Below are 18,350 nucleotides of genomic sequence, written 5' to 3'. Positions count from 1 at the left end.
TGCCGTCTGTGTGGGTGGACCAATTCAGTTTGTCTGTGATGTGTACCCCGAGGAACTTACTACCCTCTCCACTACTGTCCCATCGATGTGGATAGGGGGGTGCTCCCTCTGCTGCTTCCTGAGGTCCACAATCATCTCCTTTGTTTTGTTGACGTTGAGTGTGAGGTTATTTTCCTGACACCACACTCCGAGGGCCCTCACCTCCTTCCTGTAGGCCGTCTCGTCGTTGTTGGTAATCAAGCCTACCACTGTAGTGTCGTCCGCAAACTTGATTATTGAGTTGGAGGCGTGCATGGCCACGCGGTCGTGGGTGAACAGGGAGTACAGGAGAGGGAGGAGAACCTACCCGTGTGGGGCCCCAGTGTTGAGGATCAGCGGGGTGGAGATGTTGTTTCCTACCCTCACCACCTGGGGCCATCCCGTCAGAAAGTCCAGGACCCAGTTGCACAGGGAGGGGTCGAGACCCAGGGTCTCGAGCTTAATGATGAGTTTGGAGGGCACTATGGTGTTAAATGCTGAGCCGTAGTCGATTAACAGCATTATTCATTTAAATAGATTGAAATAGTTCGTAAACACACCAGCCAGCGGGTCTGCGCATGCTCTGAAGACGCGGCAAGGGATACCTTCTGGGCCGCAAAGTAAACAGGGATATGAAGGGTGCCGAGGCGTGATTGGCAAAACAGTTGGAAGAATACAATTACAGGTGTTTTGTGAGTTCAATAGAAGTTGAGGTGTTGTTTCAAAGGCAAATTGTATATTTCCCTCATTGCTTCTAAAACAGTGTTTTCTAAATACCCTTGTGTCTGAGAGGCATTTGCTCGACTGGACCTGTGATTGATGTTGTTCGATGTTCATGTCAATCTATCTGAAAGTCATTTTCTCTGGCTGCTTCCCTCAATCACAAGACATACTGCAATTCCCCTGCCTTTAGTAGGCTGAGGATGAACCCAGTTCTGGTCAACGCTGCATCTTCCCCAATGGCCCAATAAAGATGGCAACATACAGTATCGGGCTTGTTTTCTTCTCAGTCAGAATCTGCTGTTAATATTTATTTTCTGTTCTCTTTAGACCTCATCCCAATAACTTATCCATTATTGGAGAGGAAGTTGATTCTAAAATAAAATCTACCTTCTTTTTTCTCTCTTTCTCTCTCTCCAACAACTTCTCTTTCTCTTTTTCCATCACTCCCTCCTTTGCTTCCTCTCCCTTTATCCCCCTCCCTTGCTCCTTCTCCTCTTTCCCTCTTCTCTCCCTCTGGTCTGGAACCTGACTGTGCATAACGGCTCTGACTTGACAGACAGCTTCTATCCCCTCCTCAAGGACCTGCAGTCAAAGCAGCATGCTCTGATCTCTCCACCAGGTCATGTTTCCTTCCCTGTGGGCTAGACAGAGACAGACCCAGAGACAGAGAGAGAGAGAGACAGACTTGGAGCCAGACCCGGAGCCAAATCTAGAGACACAGACAGAGACAGGGACAGAGACAGAGAAAGAGAGCGAGAGACAGAGAGAGACCGAGACAGACAGACAGACGGACAGGGGGCAGAAGTGAGGCTACGTTCTCCTCTGTTGACCTGGTCCCTGGGACCTGGCTCAGAGCTGACAGGATCAAGGAGAGGTGTTTAGCTCAGAGTGAAGAAGGCCATAGACAGACTTGAGAGGAGCATCACTGAACCTGGGATGACTCCTTTGGTGAGTTCACCAAAACCTCAACCCAAACCTTGGTCTGACCTTGCTTTGTATTAATCTGCATTCTGTCAATAGGCATTGGATATCTTCTCGTGTGTGTGTGGATTCAAGGTATGGATTACCATGCTGTATACATCAGTGTTCCAAACAGAGTAGCTTAGAACATATCTATTTGATGTAGAATGTGTTATGCTATCATTGACATATGTTTCACATACCATTTAGAAAGAGATCCGTTCTGGCAGGCACTTGCTTGTCCAAGATGGACCAACAGCAAAAGAAGAAAACAGTAAATATAATAAATATGGCACAATGACAGGTAGATAGCATCTGATGTCTAATATAGCAGGGTGTTATCTCTAATATAGCATGGGTAAAATCTCTGATATAGCATGGGTAAAATCTCTAATATAGCATGGGTAAAATCTCTGATATAGCATAGGTTTAATCTCTGATATAGCATGGGTTTAATCTCTGATATAGCATAGGTTTAATCTCTGATATAGCATAGGTTTAATCTCTGATATAGCATAGGTTTAATCTCTGATATAGCATGGGTTTAATCTCTGATATAGCATGGGTTTAATCTCTGATATAGCATGGGTTTAATCTCTGATATAGCATGGGTTTAATCTCTGATATAGCATGGGTTTAATCTCTGATATAGCATGGGTTTAATCTCTGATATAGCATGGGTTTAATCTCTAATATAGCATAGGTTTAATCTCTGATATAGCATGGGTTTAATCTCTGATATAGCATAGGTTTAATCTCTGATATAGCATGGGTTTAATCTCTGATATAGCATGGGTTTAATCTCTGATATAGCATGGGTTTAATCTCTGATATAGCATGGGTTTAATCTCTGATATAGCATGGGTTTAATCTCTGATATAGCATGGGTTTAATCTCTGATATAGCATGGGTTTAATCTTTGATATAGCATGGGTTTAATCTCTAATATAGCATGGGTTTAATCTCTGATATAGCATGGGTTTAATCTCTAATATAGCATAGGTTTAATCTCTAATATAGCATGGGTTTAATCTCTGATATAGCATGGGTTTAATCTCTGATATAGCATAGGTTTAATCTCTGATATAGCATAGGTTTAATCTCTAATATCAAACTCACAGAACGGAAACACCGAGTGCTGAAGTGCGTAGTGCATAAAAATATGTCCTCGGTTGCAACACTTACAACTGAGTTCCAAACTGCCTCTGGAAAAAATGTCAGCACAAGAACTGTTCGTCGGGAGCTTCATGGGTTTCCATAGCCGAGCAGCCACACACAAGCCTAAGATCACCTTGCGCAATGCCAAGAATTGGCTGGAGTGGTGTATAGCTCGCCGCCATTGGACTCTGGAGCAGTGGAAACGCGTTCTCTGGAGTGATGAATCTTGTGTCACCATCTGGCCGTCCGATGGACAAATCTGGATTTGGCGGATGCCAGGAGAAATCTACCTGCCCCAATGCATAGTGCCAAGTGTAAAGTTTGGTGGAGGACAAATAATGTTCTGGGGATGTTTTTCATGGATCCGGATAAGCCCCTTAGTAGCAGTGAAGGGAAATCTTGACTCTACAATTTGGGAAAAACCCTTTCATATTTCAGCATGACAATGCCCCAGTGCACAAAGTGAGGTTCATAGATAAATGGTTTGTCGAGATTGTGTGGAAGAACTTGACTGGCCTGAACAACCCCATCGAACACCTTTGGGATGAATTGGAACGGCGACTGAGAGCCAGGCCTAATCACCCAACATCAGTGTCCCCGCAGCAATGTTCCAACATCTAGTTGAAAGCCTTCCCAGAAGAGTTGAGGCTGTTATATCAGAAAAGGGGGGGCCAACTCTGTATTAATGCCCATGATTTTGGAATGAGATATTCGACGAGCAGGTGACCACATACTATGAATTAGTATGAATAAGCTTCTACCCACCAACTGTCATATTTGCTCCCTCTCCGGCCTCTAGGTCACCAGGCTGCTCGTTAGGGCACACACCTGTCACCAGCGTTCGCACATTATGACACTCACCTAGACTCCATCACCTCATTGGTTACCTGCCTTTTGTACGTCACTCCCTTTGGTTTCTTCCCCAGTCGTCATTGTTCCTGTTTCATGGCGGTGCACTGTTTGTGGTTCTTGTTTTTTAAATTTATTTATTAAATGTGTTCACTCCCTGAACTTTCTTCACGACTCTCAGCGTACATCATTACACCAACAAATTAATAATGGCGCTGAAGGAGATGGCTGCCGTTTTATGATCCTGTAATCAATTGTGCTATTGCCTATGTTTTTTGTACATAATGTTTCTGCCACCGTGTCTTATGACCGAAAATAGCTTCTTGATATCAGGGCAGCAATTACTCACCCCGTATTGGAGGAATTCCTCTTCTTCAACGAGTCGGACAGGAAGGGCCCTCATCCCCGTCATTCGCAGGAGGAAAAGATGGCGATATCGTGGACGACGGTCCAGTGGCTTTTAAGGATCCGTCGCCGATGTCACGCCCTGATCCTTAGAAAGCCTTTTTATTTCTCTATTTGGTTAGGTCAGGGTGTGATTTGGGTGGGCATTCTAGTTTTCTATTTCTTTGTTGGCCGGGTATGGGTTCTATCGTTGTCCCTTATTGGGAATCATATATAGGCAGCCTGTTTTCCACCCAAGTTTGTGGGATCTTGTTTTTGCACAGTAGCTGTCTAGCCCTGCAGAACTTTACGTTTGTTTGTATTTTATTGTTTTGTCTGTGTTTCATTATTAAATGATCATGAACACGTTCCACGCTGCGCTTTGGTCTCGCTCATTCAACGACGGACGTAACAAGCCAAGAAGGAAATCTACCTTCACCATCGGTCCTATTAGCCAACGTACTATCAATCGCTAATAAAATAGACGTACTAAGAACACGGTGAAACACAAGATATTACAGTTTTTAATGTCCTGTTGGTAGGATACGTGGCTGAACGACGACATGATTAACATACAGCTGGGGGGTTTTAAGCTTTTTCGGCATGATAGAACAGGGCCTCTGGTAAAACAAGGGGCGGCGGCCTATGTATATTTGTAAACATCAACTAGTGCACAAAATCTAAGGAAGTCTCGAGGTTTTGCTCGCCTGAGGTAGAGTATATCATGATAAGCTGTAGACGACACTATTACCAAGAGAGTTGACCTCTATATTTTTCATAGAAGTCTATATACCACCGCAGACCTATGCTGTCACTAAGACCACTAAGGCAACCTGCCTAAATGACTACCGACCCGTAGCACTCATGTGTGTAGCCATGAAGTGCTTTGACAGCCTGGTCATTGCTCACATCAACACCATTATCCCAGAAACCCTATACCCACTCCAATTTGCATACCGCCCCAACAGATCCACAGATGATGCAATCTCTATTGCACTCAACATTGCCCTTTCCCACCTGGTCAAAAGGAACACCTATGCGAGAATGATATTCATTGACTACAGCTCAGCGTTCAACACCATAGTGCCCTCAAAGCTCATCACTAAGCTAAGGACCCTGGGACTAAACACCTCCCTCTGCAACTGGATCCTGGGCTTCCTTATGGGCCGTCTCCCAGGTGGTAAGAGTAGGGAACAACACATCTACCACGCTGATCCTCCATCCTCAACACGGGGGCCCCTCAGGAGTGCGTGCTCAGTCCCCTCCTGTAATCCCTGTTCACTCATGACTGCATGGCCAGGCACATAACAATGAGACAGTCTATAGGGAGGAGGTCAGAGACCTGGTGGTGTGGTGCCAAGACAACAACCTCTCCCTCAATGTGATCAAGACAAAGGAGATTATTGTGGACTCCAGGAAAAGGAGGACTGACCACACCCCCATTGTCATCGACGGGGCTGTAGTGGACCACGTTGAGAGCTTCAAGTTCCTTGGTGTCTACATCACCAACAAACGATCATGGTCCAAACACACTAAGACAGTCATGAAGAGGGCACGACAAAGCCTATTCCCCGTCAGGAGACTGAAAAGATTTGGCATTGGTCCTCAGATCCTCAAAAGGTTCTACAGCTGCACCATCACTGCCTGTTATGGCAACTGCTCGGCCTCCAACTGCAAGGCACTTCAGAGGGTAGTTTGTACCACACAGTACCTCACTGGGGCCAAGCTTCCTGCCATCCAGGACCTCTATACCAGGTGGTGTCAGAGGAAGGCCCTAAAAATTGTCAAAGACTCCAGCCACCCTAGTCATAGACTGTACTGCTACCGCATGGTAAGCGGTACCGGAGCGCCAAGTCTAGGTCCAAAAGGCTTCTTAACAGCTTCTACCCCCAAGCCATAAGACTCCTGAACAGCTAATCAAAAGTGCTACATAGGCCCCTCTTTTTTGCTGCTGCTACTCTCGGTTTATAATCTATGAATAGTCACTTTAACCTTTCTAGTGCAGACGTTCTGCTAGCGGATCCCCTCAACAACATTCCGCTGAAAAGGCAGGACAAGGACATTGAAGAGAATGAGAGCTTTTCAGTGGGAAGGATGCGTCACACCCGTCAAACAAAGCTACATCACCAGGTGAGCTGCAGGTGAGCTGCAGGTGAGCTAGCAATGAGTGTGGGCAGACAGGCAGACCAGCTCCGCTCTGACGCCTCCGATTATACACATCGCCCATGTGACTCTTGCTTTCCCGTCACTAACCAGTCACCACCAGCCTTTGAGTTAGCTACCCCTAGCTTGGTTAAGGAATACAAGCTGCTTTACAAAAATAAAAACGATAGCGGCATGGAGTTTAATGGTAAAACAACAGTCTAGCTTTGTTTTTCTCTCCCTTGAGTAGGCTATAGAAAAGTAGTCTGGCTTCGAATTTGCACTTTTCCCACTGCACTTCATATCCATATTTTCTCAGAGAAAATGGCTTGGCTCAAGTACAGGGGACATGGGATTCTATTCGGATTCGAGGTTTAGTGACTCACCTACGTCACTGAGTAAAACAGTCATTAGCCCCTCATTCTATTTGTGGAATGTTGATATCAATGATAATGATAGACCGAGTGACGGAGGTGCAACCCATCTCTCTCTCTCTCTCACACTCACACACACACACACACACACACACACACACACACACACACACACACACACACACACACACACACATATAACTGCAGGTGCCAGTAAATCACCAACCTTGGCTCTATATCTGTTTTAACAACACACTCCATGTGGCAGTATGCACCCATTCAGTTGTTGGGTAATTTAAAGCTTTCTCGTTCTCTGATGAGTAATTCCTCATCATCTTACTGAAGGCATTAAAAGTGTATTGTCAGAAGAACAGTATCGGCAGGGTATCTGGTTTTCTCCCAGTTGTGTGTAATCTGAATGAAATGCAGCAAGATTACTGTTGAATTACTGTGACAGAATTATACCTCAGGTTTTGCTCTGTCACATGCAGGGCTTCAGGTGGAAATATACCATTCAGTGTCCAGAGTTGGTCAACTGTTTGCTAGAATAAGAACAGCAAACACAATGTATTTGAGTCAATACATCACTATAATCCAGTGTGAATTGACATATAGGCTGTTTGCCAAAGAAAAATGATAGAGAATATATATCACTACTGTGTCCTAGATTTAGTAAAAAAGTCTATCACAACCCAGTCATTTAGCATAAGCACTTTAATACAGTACAGTATACAATGCAGTATCTGAGCACAGCGTAATGCAGGAGTGTGTTATAAAGCTTTGGGCCTGGGGTAAGTGATAAGTCTTCCTTTCAGCCCCATGTGAGTTATACGATACATGATTCATGGGCAAAGTTGTTACGTAGCGCAGGAGAATCAGACACACAAATCCTTTCATTCCCTCTCAGCAGCACAGAGCCCACTTCCAACTAATGAAGACTTATTACAGGGGTTACTGGACCACAAGAAAGCCACGTCTCTCTCTCTCTCTCTCTCTGGATTACATTTAATTGACTTTACAAGGGATTAGGTGTGGGCCAATCTTTGGCGCCAACTCAGTTTGAGTATTGCTTTCAAACTCTGTACTGTACTTTGTCAATTATACAGAAAGGACTCTTGTAGTTCTGTTCGTAAGGAATCTGTTTCAGTTAAGGCTTGAACCTTGATGATATTGCGTCTTTTGAATCCGTTATTTTAAATGTAGTTAACTCTGAGATCGCTCTCTCTGAAGTTCTCTGGCAGAGAAAGATCTTTAATTTACAGCGGTGTAGTGATCAATAACTCATTTTGAACATGATATTTTATACTCCACCGTCATATTGGCTTGCCTTTAATAAAATACTCTGTCGTGTCGTGGTAAAGTCAATGACAGTTACTACAAAAGAAATAGCAGGCAATATTCCTCTTTCGTTTTATTACTATTGCGAACCTGAAGGGAGAAATGTATGAAATGTGTCAGTCTTCCACGAATGTTCAATCAAATACAGTATGACTCGACATTACTCATTTTGTTATAAATACAGTATGACTTGACATTACTTCTTCTTTTGTTATAAATAAAGAATGACTCGACATTACTTATTTTGTTATAAATACAGTATGACTCGACATTACTTCATCTTCTGTTATAGATACAGTATGACTCGACATTACTTCTCATGTTATAAATACAGTATGACTCTTCATTACTTCTCATGTTATAGATACAGTATGACTCTTCATTACTTCTCATGTTATAGATACAGTATGACTCTTCATTACTTCTCATGTTATAGATACAGTATGGCTCGACATTACTTCCTCTTCTGTTATAGATACAGTATGACTCGACATTACTTCTCATGTTATAAATACAGTATGACTCTTCATTACTTCTCATGTTATAGATACAGTATGACTCTTCATTACTTCTCATGTTATAGATACAGTATGACTCTTCATTACTTCTCATGTTATAGATACAGTATGACTCAACATTACTTCCTCTTCTGTTATAGATACAGTATGACTCTTCATTACTTCTCATGTTATAAATACAGTATGACTCTTCATTACTTCTCATGTTATAGATACAGTATGACTCTTCATTACTTCTCATGTTATAAATACAGTATGACTCTTCATTACTTCCTCTTCTGTTATAGATACAGTATGACTCTTCATTACTTCTCATGTTATAAATACAGTATGACTCTTCATTACTTCTCATGTTATAGATACAGTATGACTCGACATTACTTCTCATGTTATAAATACAGTATGTCTCAACATTACTTCTCATGTTATAAATACAGTATGACTCTTCATTACTTCTCATGTTATAAATACAGTATGACTCGACATTACTTCTCATGTTATAAATACAGTAGGACTCTTCATTACTTCTCATGTTATAAATACAGTATGACTCGAGATTACTTCCTCTTCTGTTATAGATACAGTATGACTCGACATTACTTCTCATGTTATAAATACAGTGAGCTCCAAACATTTTGGGACTGTACAAATGTATTTGGTTGTATTTCAGATTATTTTGTGCCCAATAGAAACGATTGTTAAATAATATATTGTGCCATTTTGGAGTAACTTTTATTGTAAATAAGAATAGAATATGTTTCCAAACATGTCTACATTAATATGGATGATATTTAAGACTCTAACCTTCTCACTCATCATTATTCACTATTATTTCAGGAATATCCGTAATCATGGTAGCATCCATATTAACGTAGAAGTGTTCAGAAACATATTATATTCTAATTTACAATAAAAGTGACTCCAAAATGACAGAATACATTATTTACCATGCATTTTTATTGGGCACAAAATTATCTTAAACACAACCAAAACAAACAGCAAATGCATCCAACAAATTTGTAGAGTCACATGTTTGATGCGTGCTATGACCATGGAACCAAATACTTCACTTTTTACTACTTTAATACACACATAATATAATTTTTCCCAGTACTTTTAGTCCCCTAAAATGGGGAGACTATGTACAAAATCTGCTTTCATTTCTAAACTGTTCACCCGATATGGATGAAAATACCCTTAAATAAAAGTTGGCAGTCTGTACCTCATAGTACCACTTCATCAATCTTATAGTACCATTTCATCAACCTCATAGTACCATTTCATCAACCTCACAGTACCATTTCATCTACCTCACAGTACCATTTCATCTACCTCACAGTACCATTTCATCTACCTCATAGTATCATTTCATCACCTCATAGTATCATTTCATCACCTCATAGTACCATTTCACCAACCTCATAGTACCATTTCATCAACCTCATAGTACCATTTCATCTAACTCACAGTACCATTTCATCTACCTCACAGTACCATTTCATCTACCTCATAGTATCATTTCATCACCTCATAGTATCATTTCATCACCTCATAGTACCATTTCACCAACCTCATAGTACCATTTCATCAACCTCATAGTACCATTTCATCTACCTCATAGTACCATTTCATCAACCTCACAGTACCATTTCATCAACCTCATAGTACCATTTCATCAACCTCACAGTACCATTTCATCTACCTCATAGTACCATTTCATCTACCTCACAGTACCATTTCATCTACCTCACAGTACCATTTCATCTACCTCACAGTACCATTTCATCTACCTCATAGTACCATTTCATATACCTCACAGTACCATTTGTAGTGGAAATGTCCTGTATTACCAAATCACATGAGAGCAAACCACACACAAGTCAGAGTTATCATAAAGTCCATCTTTAATTATATGAGCTCCATCACAACCCTGTGACTCTCAGATCAATTCAGTGTCTATAAATGAATTCTCTGAGAGTCCCTTACACATTGCAACTGAGATCCTTTATAGCAAAGACACACATAGCCAGACAGCATTGGCTATAAATTATCGTTCAGCTTTGGTCTCATAAACTATGTTCTTATCTCGCTCTTGGTACCACTCAGGACCAAAAACTGAACCTCATCCACCTGCATATATCAAATACACCCCTCCTGGGCAAGATCACAGAGACAGCGAGCCTCCTAGGCCATATACTAAATCAAGATAAGGGCAACCTCAGAGAGGAGATGTAAATAGGTAGACACATTCCCATAAGAAGACAAGCCTAACCTCTCCCCAATTGGAAAAGTAGGGAGTGACTGGCACACAGACATTGTGGAGCCAAGAGTTAATTGGTTCCCCCTCAATCATTCCTTCACATGGTTTAAAAGATACCTTTACATATGACAATTAATAAAACATCTTATTTATAAATGTTACCTAAAGGTTTCTGATTCTGCCATGACACATTTCATCAACCTCGTAGTACCATTTCATCAACCTCATAGTACCATTTCATCAACCTCATAGTATCATTTCATCAACCTCATAGTATCATTTCATCAACCTCATAGTACCATTTCACCAACCTCATAGTATCATTTCATCAACCTCATAGTACCATTTCATCAACCTCATAGTATCATTTCATCAACCTCATAGTATCATTTCATCAACCTCATAGTACCATTTCATCAACCTCATAGTATCATTTCATCAACCTCATAGTATCATTTCATCAACCTCATAGTACCATTTCATCAACCTCATAGTATCATTTCATCAACCTCATAGTACCATTTCATCAACCTCATAGTATCATTTCATCAACCTCATAGTATAATTTCATCAACCTCATAGTACCATTTCATCAACCTCATAGTACCATTTCATCAACCTCATAGTATCATTTCATCAACCTCATAGTACCATTTCATCAACCTCATAGTACCATTTCATCAACCTCATAGTATCATTTCATCAACCTCATAGTACCATTTCATCAACCTCATAGTACCATTTCACCAACCTCATAGTACCATTTCATCAACCTCATAGTACCATTTCATCAACCTCATAGTATAATTTCATCAACCTCATAGTATCATTTCATCAACCTCATAGTACCATTTCATCAACCTCATAGTACCATTTCATCAACCTCATAGTACCATTTCATCAACCTCATAGTACCATTTCAAAGTGCTAGAGTGCTGGAGTACAGAAACAAAACAAAACAAAAAAATTCACTGTCCCAACATTTTTGGAGCTCCTTGAATATATAAAATAGATAATAAAATATATAATAGCCCAATATTGCTATTTTACCTGCCTTGATTCTAAATGTATGTTATTGTTTTTGTTTATCCTCAGTAGAGCTATGAGATAACTCTGAATGAAAACAGCTATAAAAATGTAATCTATTATTATTAACAACAATGCAATAATCAATAACAATGTATTATTAGAAAACAAACACAAGATATAAGAGTAAGAAATATGAAATACAAAATAAAGTAAGTTAGTGTGTAAGTAAGAAAGTATACTACAGTTGAAGTTGGAAGTTTACATACACTTAGGTTGGAGGCATTAAAACTCATTTTTCAACCACTCCACACATTTCTTGTCAACAAACTATAGTTTTGGCAAGTCGGTTAGGACATCTACTTTGTGCATGACACAAGTCACTTTTCCAACAATTGTTTACAGACAGATTTTTTCACTCTATCAAAATTCCAGTGGGTCAGAAGTTTAAATACACTAAGTTGACTGTGCCTTTAAACAGCTTGAAAAAACCCGAAAATGATGTCAAGGATTTAAAAGCTTCTGATAGGCTAATTGACATAATCTGGGTCAATTGGAGGTGTACCTGTGGCCTACCTTCAAACTCAGTGCCTCTTTGCATGACATCAGAAAAAAAATTGTAGACCTCCACAAGTCTGGTTCATCCTTGGGAGCAATTTCCAAACGCCTGAAGGTACCACGTTCATCTGTACAAACAATAGTACGCAAGTATAAACACCATTGGACCACGCAGCTGCCATACCGCTCAGGAAGGAGACGCATTCTGTCTCCTAGAGATGAACGTACTTTGGTGTGAAAAGTGCAAATCAATCCCAGAACAACAGCAAAGGACCTTGTGAAGATACTGGAGGAAACAGGTACAAAAGTATCTATATCCACACTAAAACGAGTCCTACATCAACATAACCTGAAAGGCAGCTCAGCAAGGAAGAAGCCACTGCTCCAAAACCGCCATAAAAAAGCCAGACTACGGTTTGCAACTGCACATGGGGACAAAGATCGTACTTCTTGAAGAGAAATGTCCTCTGGTCAGATGAAACAAAAATAGAACTCTTTGGAATGTTTGGAGGGAAAAGGGGGAGGCTTGCAAGCCGAATAACACCATCCCAACCGTGATGCACAGTGGTGGCAGCATCATGTTGTGGGGGTGCTTTGCTGCAGGAGGGACTGGTGCACTTCACAAAATAGATGGCGTCATGAGGTAGGAAAATTATGTAGATATATTGAAGCAACATCTCAAGACATCAGTCAGGAAGTTAAAGCTTTGTCGCAAATGTGTCTTCCAAATTAACAATGACCCCAAGCATTCTTCCAAAGTTGTGGCAGTCAAGGTGTTTGAGTGGCCATCACAAAGCCCTGACCTCAATCCCATAGAACATTTGTGGGCAGAACTGAAAAAGCATGTGTGAGCAAGGAGGCCTACAAACCTAACACAGTTACACCAGCTCTGTCAGGAGGACAGGGCCAAAATCCACCCAACTTATTGTGGAAAGCTTGTGGAAGGTTCCCCAAAATGTTTGACCCAAGTTAATTAAACAATATAAAGGCAATGCTACCAAGTATGAATTGAGTGTATATAAACTTCTGACCCACTGGGAATGTGATGAAGGAAATGCAAGCTGAAATAAATCATTCTCTGTACTATTATTCTGACATTTCACATTCTTAAAATAAAGTGGTGATCCTAACTGACCTAAAACAGAGAATTTTTAGGATTAAATGTCAGGAATTGTGAAAAACTGAGTTTAAATGTATTTGGCAAAGGTGTATGTAAACGTCCGACTTCAAGTGTATATACAGGAAATATGTTTTAAAAGTCAGTTCCAATGCCATACTTACAATGTGCAGAGATACTGGAGTGATGGAAGTCGATACTACAGTATCTGTATATGGGTAAGGGGACTAGGAAACAGGATATAAGATAAACAGAGTAGCAGCAGCTTGTATATGAGTGGGTGTGCGGGTGTGAAGAGCAGTGGCGGTTCGGTGTCGATACTCTAATGTTCCCTATATCCATCATGAGGTTGCTACAACCTAGCCTATGAATGAATGTTTACAACGTAGGTGCACGGGTCAAGAGACACATTTGAGATGACAGACAGTGACATTCAAAACCGCCTAGGGTGCAATCATGTTAATCCCCGTTTTCTTCCATTTAAGAAAAAAATTTCAGCAGAATCAGCAGAATGAATACACCCCTGATCACGTGTAAACACAGTTCACATTCATAGCAACAGCATTGTATTCCTTCTCGCATATATGCCCGCTCCTTCTCTCACCTTGTCCCTTCGCTTGTGGACTTCAATGCACAACACATTAGCTGTATGTGACAGGGCGAGAAAAAAACTTTCCAGGACAAACCGATACACACAGCCTACATCGTTGTCACCATATTAGTTCAAGTAACTTCATAGTCAGCATAGCTAATAGAACTAACGTGTTAGTAAACTTGCTACAATCATGCAGTAACGTTACAGTGTACAGTCAGTAACCAGTTACACCAGCGGGCCTCGCGGCAATACATTTGTAAAACCAAAAGCTTACCTTGACTTGGAAGAGTTCCAGTGTTGTGTAGCTAACATAGCATCCCTCTGTTTGAGCAGGGTGTTTCAGTAGGCTAAGCTAGCTTGCTGCATTTGCTAGCTTAGTAAGTGCAACGGAAAGTGGAAAAAAATTACAATCTCTCTCTTGCTTTTTCTTCATTTTGGAATTTCAAAACTGTTCATCTACTGTCTTTCTCTCTCTTTGAGTCAACCACTCACCACATTTTATGCACTGCAGTGCTAGCTAGCTGTAGCTTATGCTTCAGGAGTAGATTAATTCTCTGATCGTTTGATTGGGTGGACAACATGTCAGTTCATGCTGCAAGAGCTCTGATAGGTTGGAGGCTGCCCTCGGGAAGTTGTCATAATTACTGTGTAAGTCTATGGAAGGGGGTGAGAACCATGAGCCTCTTAGGTTTTGTATTGAAATCAATGTACTCAGAGGAGGATGAAAGCTAGCTGTTCTCCGGCTACACCACTGTGCTACCCTACAGAATTCTGTTGAGGCTACTGTAGACCTTCTTTGAAAAATAATGTGTTTTAATCAATTATTTGGTCATTATATTTAGTGTAGTTTTATCTAAAAGGATAACTTTTTAAATGTTTTACAATTTATATTTTTATGAAATTCACTGAGGAGATTGGTCCTCCCCTTCCTCCTCCGAGGAGCCACCACTGGTGTAGTCAGTATAAATGTATATGCATATTACAGTATGTGTGAGTGTTTTGTGTGTGTGTTGGAGTGACAGTATGTGTGAGCGTATAGGGCCCTGTGAGTGTGCATAGAAACAGTGCTAAACGGTCAATAAAAGGTCAATGCATGGTTAACTCAGATGGATGCTTGTATACAGCTTTTGATATCTTTTATACTTTTTAATAAACTATTGAGGAGCTTTTTGTCCTTCTTTTTGTCCATTCCCTTTCATGGGATTTCCTCAACATTCTAAAGGGCCCATTGTGACATCATGCCTTCCAACATTCTACTGTATTCACTGTAAACAATGTAACTTTTGACACAAATTAGCTACTTTGACCACTTTCCCAACAAATTAGACACAAATTAAATCTTAGTCTGCTTCTCAGCTATTCAAATCTGAAATCAGAACAGAATTATTGTCACGCCCTGACCTGTTTCACCTGTCTTGTGATTGTCTCCACCCCCTCCAGGTGTTGCTCATTTTCCCTGGTGTATATAACCATGTGTTTCCTGTCTCTCTGTGCCAGTTTATCTTGTATGTTTTCAAGTCAACCAGCGTGTTTTCCCAGGCTCCTGCTTTCTATTTCTCTTTTGCTAGTCCTCCCGGTTTTGACCCTTGCCTGTCTTGTCTCTGAGCCCGCCTGCCTGACCACTATGCCTGACCCCGACCCTGAGCCTGCCCGCCAACCTGTCCCTGTACCTATGAATATAAAATCAGGATATAACCCCACCCACTATGCCAAAGCACTATGCCAAAGCACCGCCCCCACACCACTAGAGGGATACCTTCAACCACCAACTTACCATCCTGAGACAAGGCTGAGTATAGCCCACAAAGATCTCCGCCACAGCATAACCCAAGGGGGGCACCAACCCAGACAGGAAGACCGCGTCAGTGACTCAACCCACTCAAGTGACGCACCCCTCCTAGGGATGGCATGGAAGAGCACCAGTAAGCCAGTGACTCAGCCCCTGAATAGGGTTAGAGGCAGAGAATCCCAGTGGAGAGAGGGGAACCGGCCAGGCAGAGACAGCAAGGGCGGCTCGTTGCTCCAGTGCCTTTCCATTCACCTTCACACTCCTGGGCCAGACTACACTCAATCATAGGACCTACTGAAGAGATGAGTCTTCAATATAGACTTAAAGGTTGAGACCGAGTCTGCGTCTCTCACATGGGTAGGCAGACCATTCCATAAAAATGGAGCTCCATAGGAGAAAGCCCTGCGTCCAGCTGTTTGCTTAGAAATTATAGGGACAATTAAGAGGCCTGCGTCTTGTGAACGTAGCATACGTGTTGGTATGTACGGCAGGACCAAATCGGAAAGATAGGTAGGAGCAAGCCCATGTAATGCTTTGTAGGTTAGCAGTAAAACCTTGAAATCAGCCCTTGCCTTAACAGGAAGCCAGTGTAGGGAGGCTAGCACTGGAGTAAAATTATCAAATTTTTTGGTTCTAGTCAATTTTCTAGCAGCCATATTTAGCACTAACTAAAGTTTATTTTGTGCTTTATCCGGGTAGCCGGAAAGTAGAGCATCTCTTTCTATTGGAAATGTACACCAGTCCGGTTTTTAGATCTGAACATAGATTATGTTTTAAATAGTTTAGATCCTAAAAACTCTTGTGCTGCTTTATTCATAGACCTTTCCAAGGACTTCGACACTGTTGACCATTACATTCTCATTTAAAGGTTGACTGAAATAGGCCTGAATCAGGCTTCTTGAGAGTTATCTGTCAATGTGTGAAACTGCAACCTGACTTTGTTGCCTTACAAAGAAAGCCCTGGTTGGTTTAAAATGTATAGTTAATGCAGGCAAGACTAAATACAGTGCATTCGGAAAGTATTCAGACCGCTTTACTTTTCTACATTTTGTTACTTTACCACCTTATTCTAAAATGAATTAAATGTTTTTCTTCATCAATCTACACACAATACCCCATATATGTATGTATATATATATATATATATATATATATATATATATATATATATTATATATATAATTACTATGTTATTAACTCAAGCAAGCAGTTACACATTATCTACCTCTTTAGCTGTTGCATTTTGTACTTTGAATATATTTTGTATTTTTAATACATTTTGGCTGTACTTGCAGATTTTGCACAAAGTAATTCAATTAACCAAGTCATTCCCATATAATATCTGGAGGATAATGACTAATAAGGTGGCTACAGTAGGGACTGTGATGCAGTAGAGGATGCTGAGGGGAGGACGGCTCATAATAATGTCTGGAATGGAATAAATGGAATGGCATCAAACACATGGAAACCATAGAAACCATGTGTTCGATGTATTTGATACCCTTCCACTGATTCTGCTCCAGCCATTACCACGAGCTCGTCCTCCCCAATTAAGGTCCCACCAACCTCCTGTGCTGTGATGCCAGCAGCTGGCATGTGATTAAGACACTGTTTGAAAGGGAGGCAGTGTGCTAATAGGTCACTAACCTCTGACCTGGGGTCAGATCCCTCTCATTATCACAGAATAGGAAATTACGCTGGAGAAAGGACAGAGGGGAAAGCAGCATCGCTTTCAAATGATACGGGCTTTTAGCATAGCAAATAAAATGGTATAACAGATAGGGCTGAGACAATACCAGTATTGCAATATTAAAACACAAAGCAGACCAAATTCTTTGGTTCTTTAAAAACCTGCTGTATGTAAAATATTGTGTTCCATAGTTTGGAAAATAAATAAATGTGACTCTGGATGACAACATAATGATGTTTGGTTACATAATCCGCATTGTGTTTTGTTTCCTTGTCACGATACTAATGTGTATTTTGAAACTGGTATCATCCCGGCCCTACTTACGGATTATACAGACACTGTTACATATGTCTAGGCAAATGGTATTTATAAAGAAAGACAGAAAAATCTAATTTTTTTTTTCATCATTTGTGCTTTTAACAGTTTTAATGTTAAACAAATATATGGCAAATATAAATCAAAACTGGATGGTGTTCAGAGATAGATGGGAGGGGTTGAGTGGAGCTGAAGGATGGGACTGGATGGTGTTCAGAGATAGATGGGAGGGGTTGAGTGGAGCTGAAGGATGGGACTGGATGGTGTTCAGAGATAGATGGGAGGGGTTGAGTGGAGCTGAAGGATGGGACTGGATGGTGTTCAGAGATAGATGGGAGGGGTTGAGTGGAGCTGAAGGATGGGACTGGATGGTGTTCAGAGATAGATGGGAGGGGTTGAGTGGAGCTGAAGGATGGGACTGGATGGTGTTCAGAGATAGATGGGAGGGGTTGAGTGGAGCTGAAGGATGGGACTGGATGGTGTTCAGAGATAGATGGGAGGGGTTGAGTGGAGCTGAAGGATGGGACTGGATGGTG

This window comes from Oncorhynchus kisutch, linkage group LG13 (assembly GCF_002021735.2).
Source record: "Oncorhynchus kisutch isolate 150728-3 linkage group LG13, Okis_V2, whole genome shotgun sequence".
In the NCBI taxonomy this organism is placed as follows: domain Eukaryota; kingdom Metazoa; phylum Chordata; class Actinopteri; order Salmoniformes; family Salmonidae; genus Oncorhynchus; species Oncorhynchus kisutch.
Note: the sequence above shows the minus strand (reverse complement) of the source record.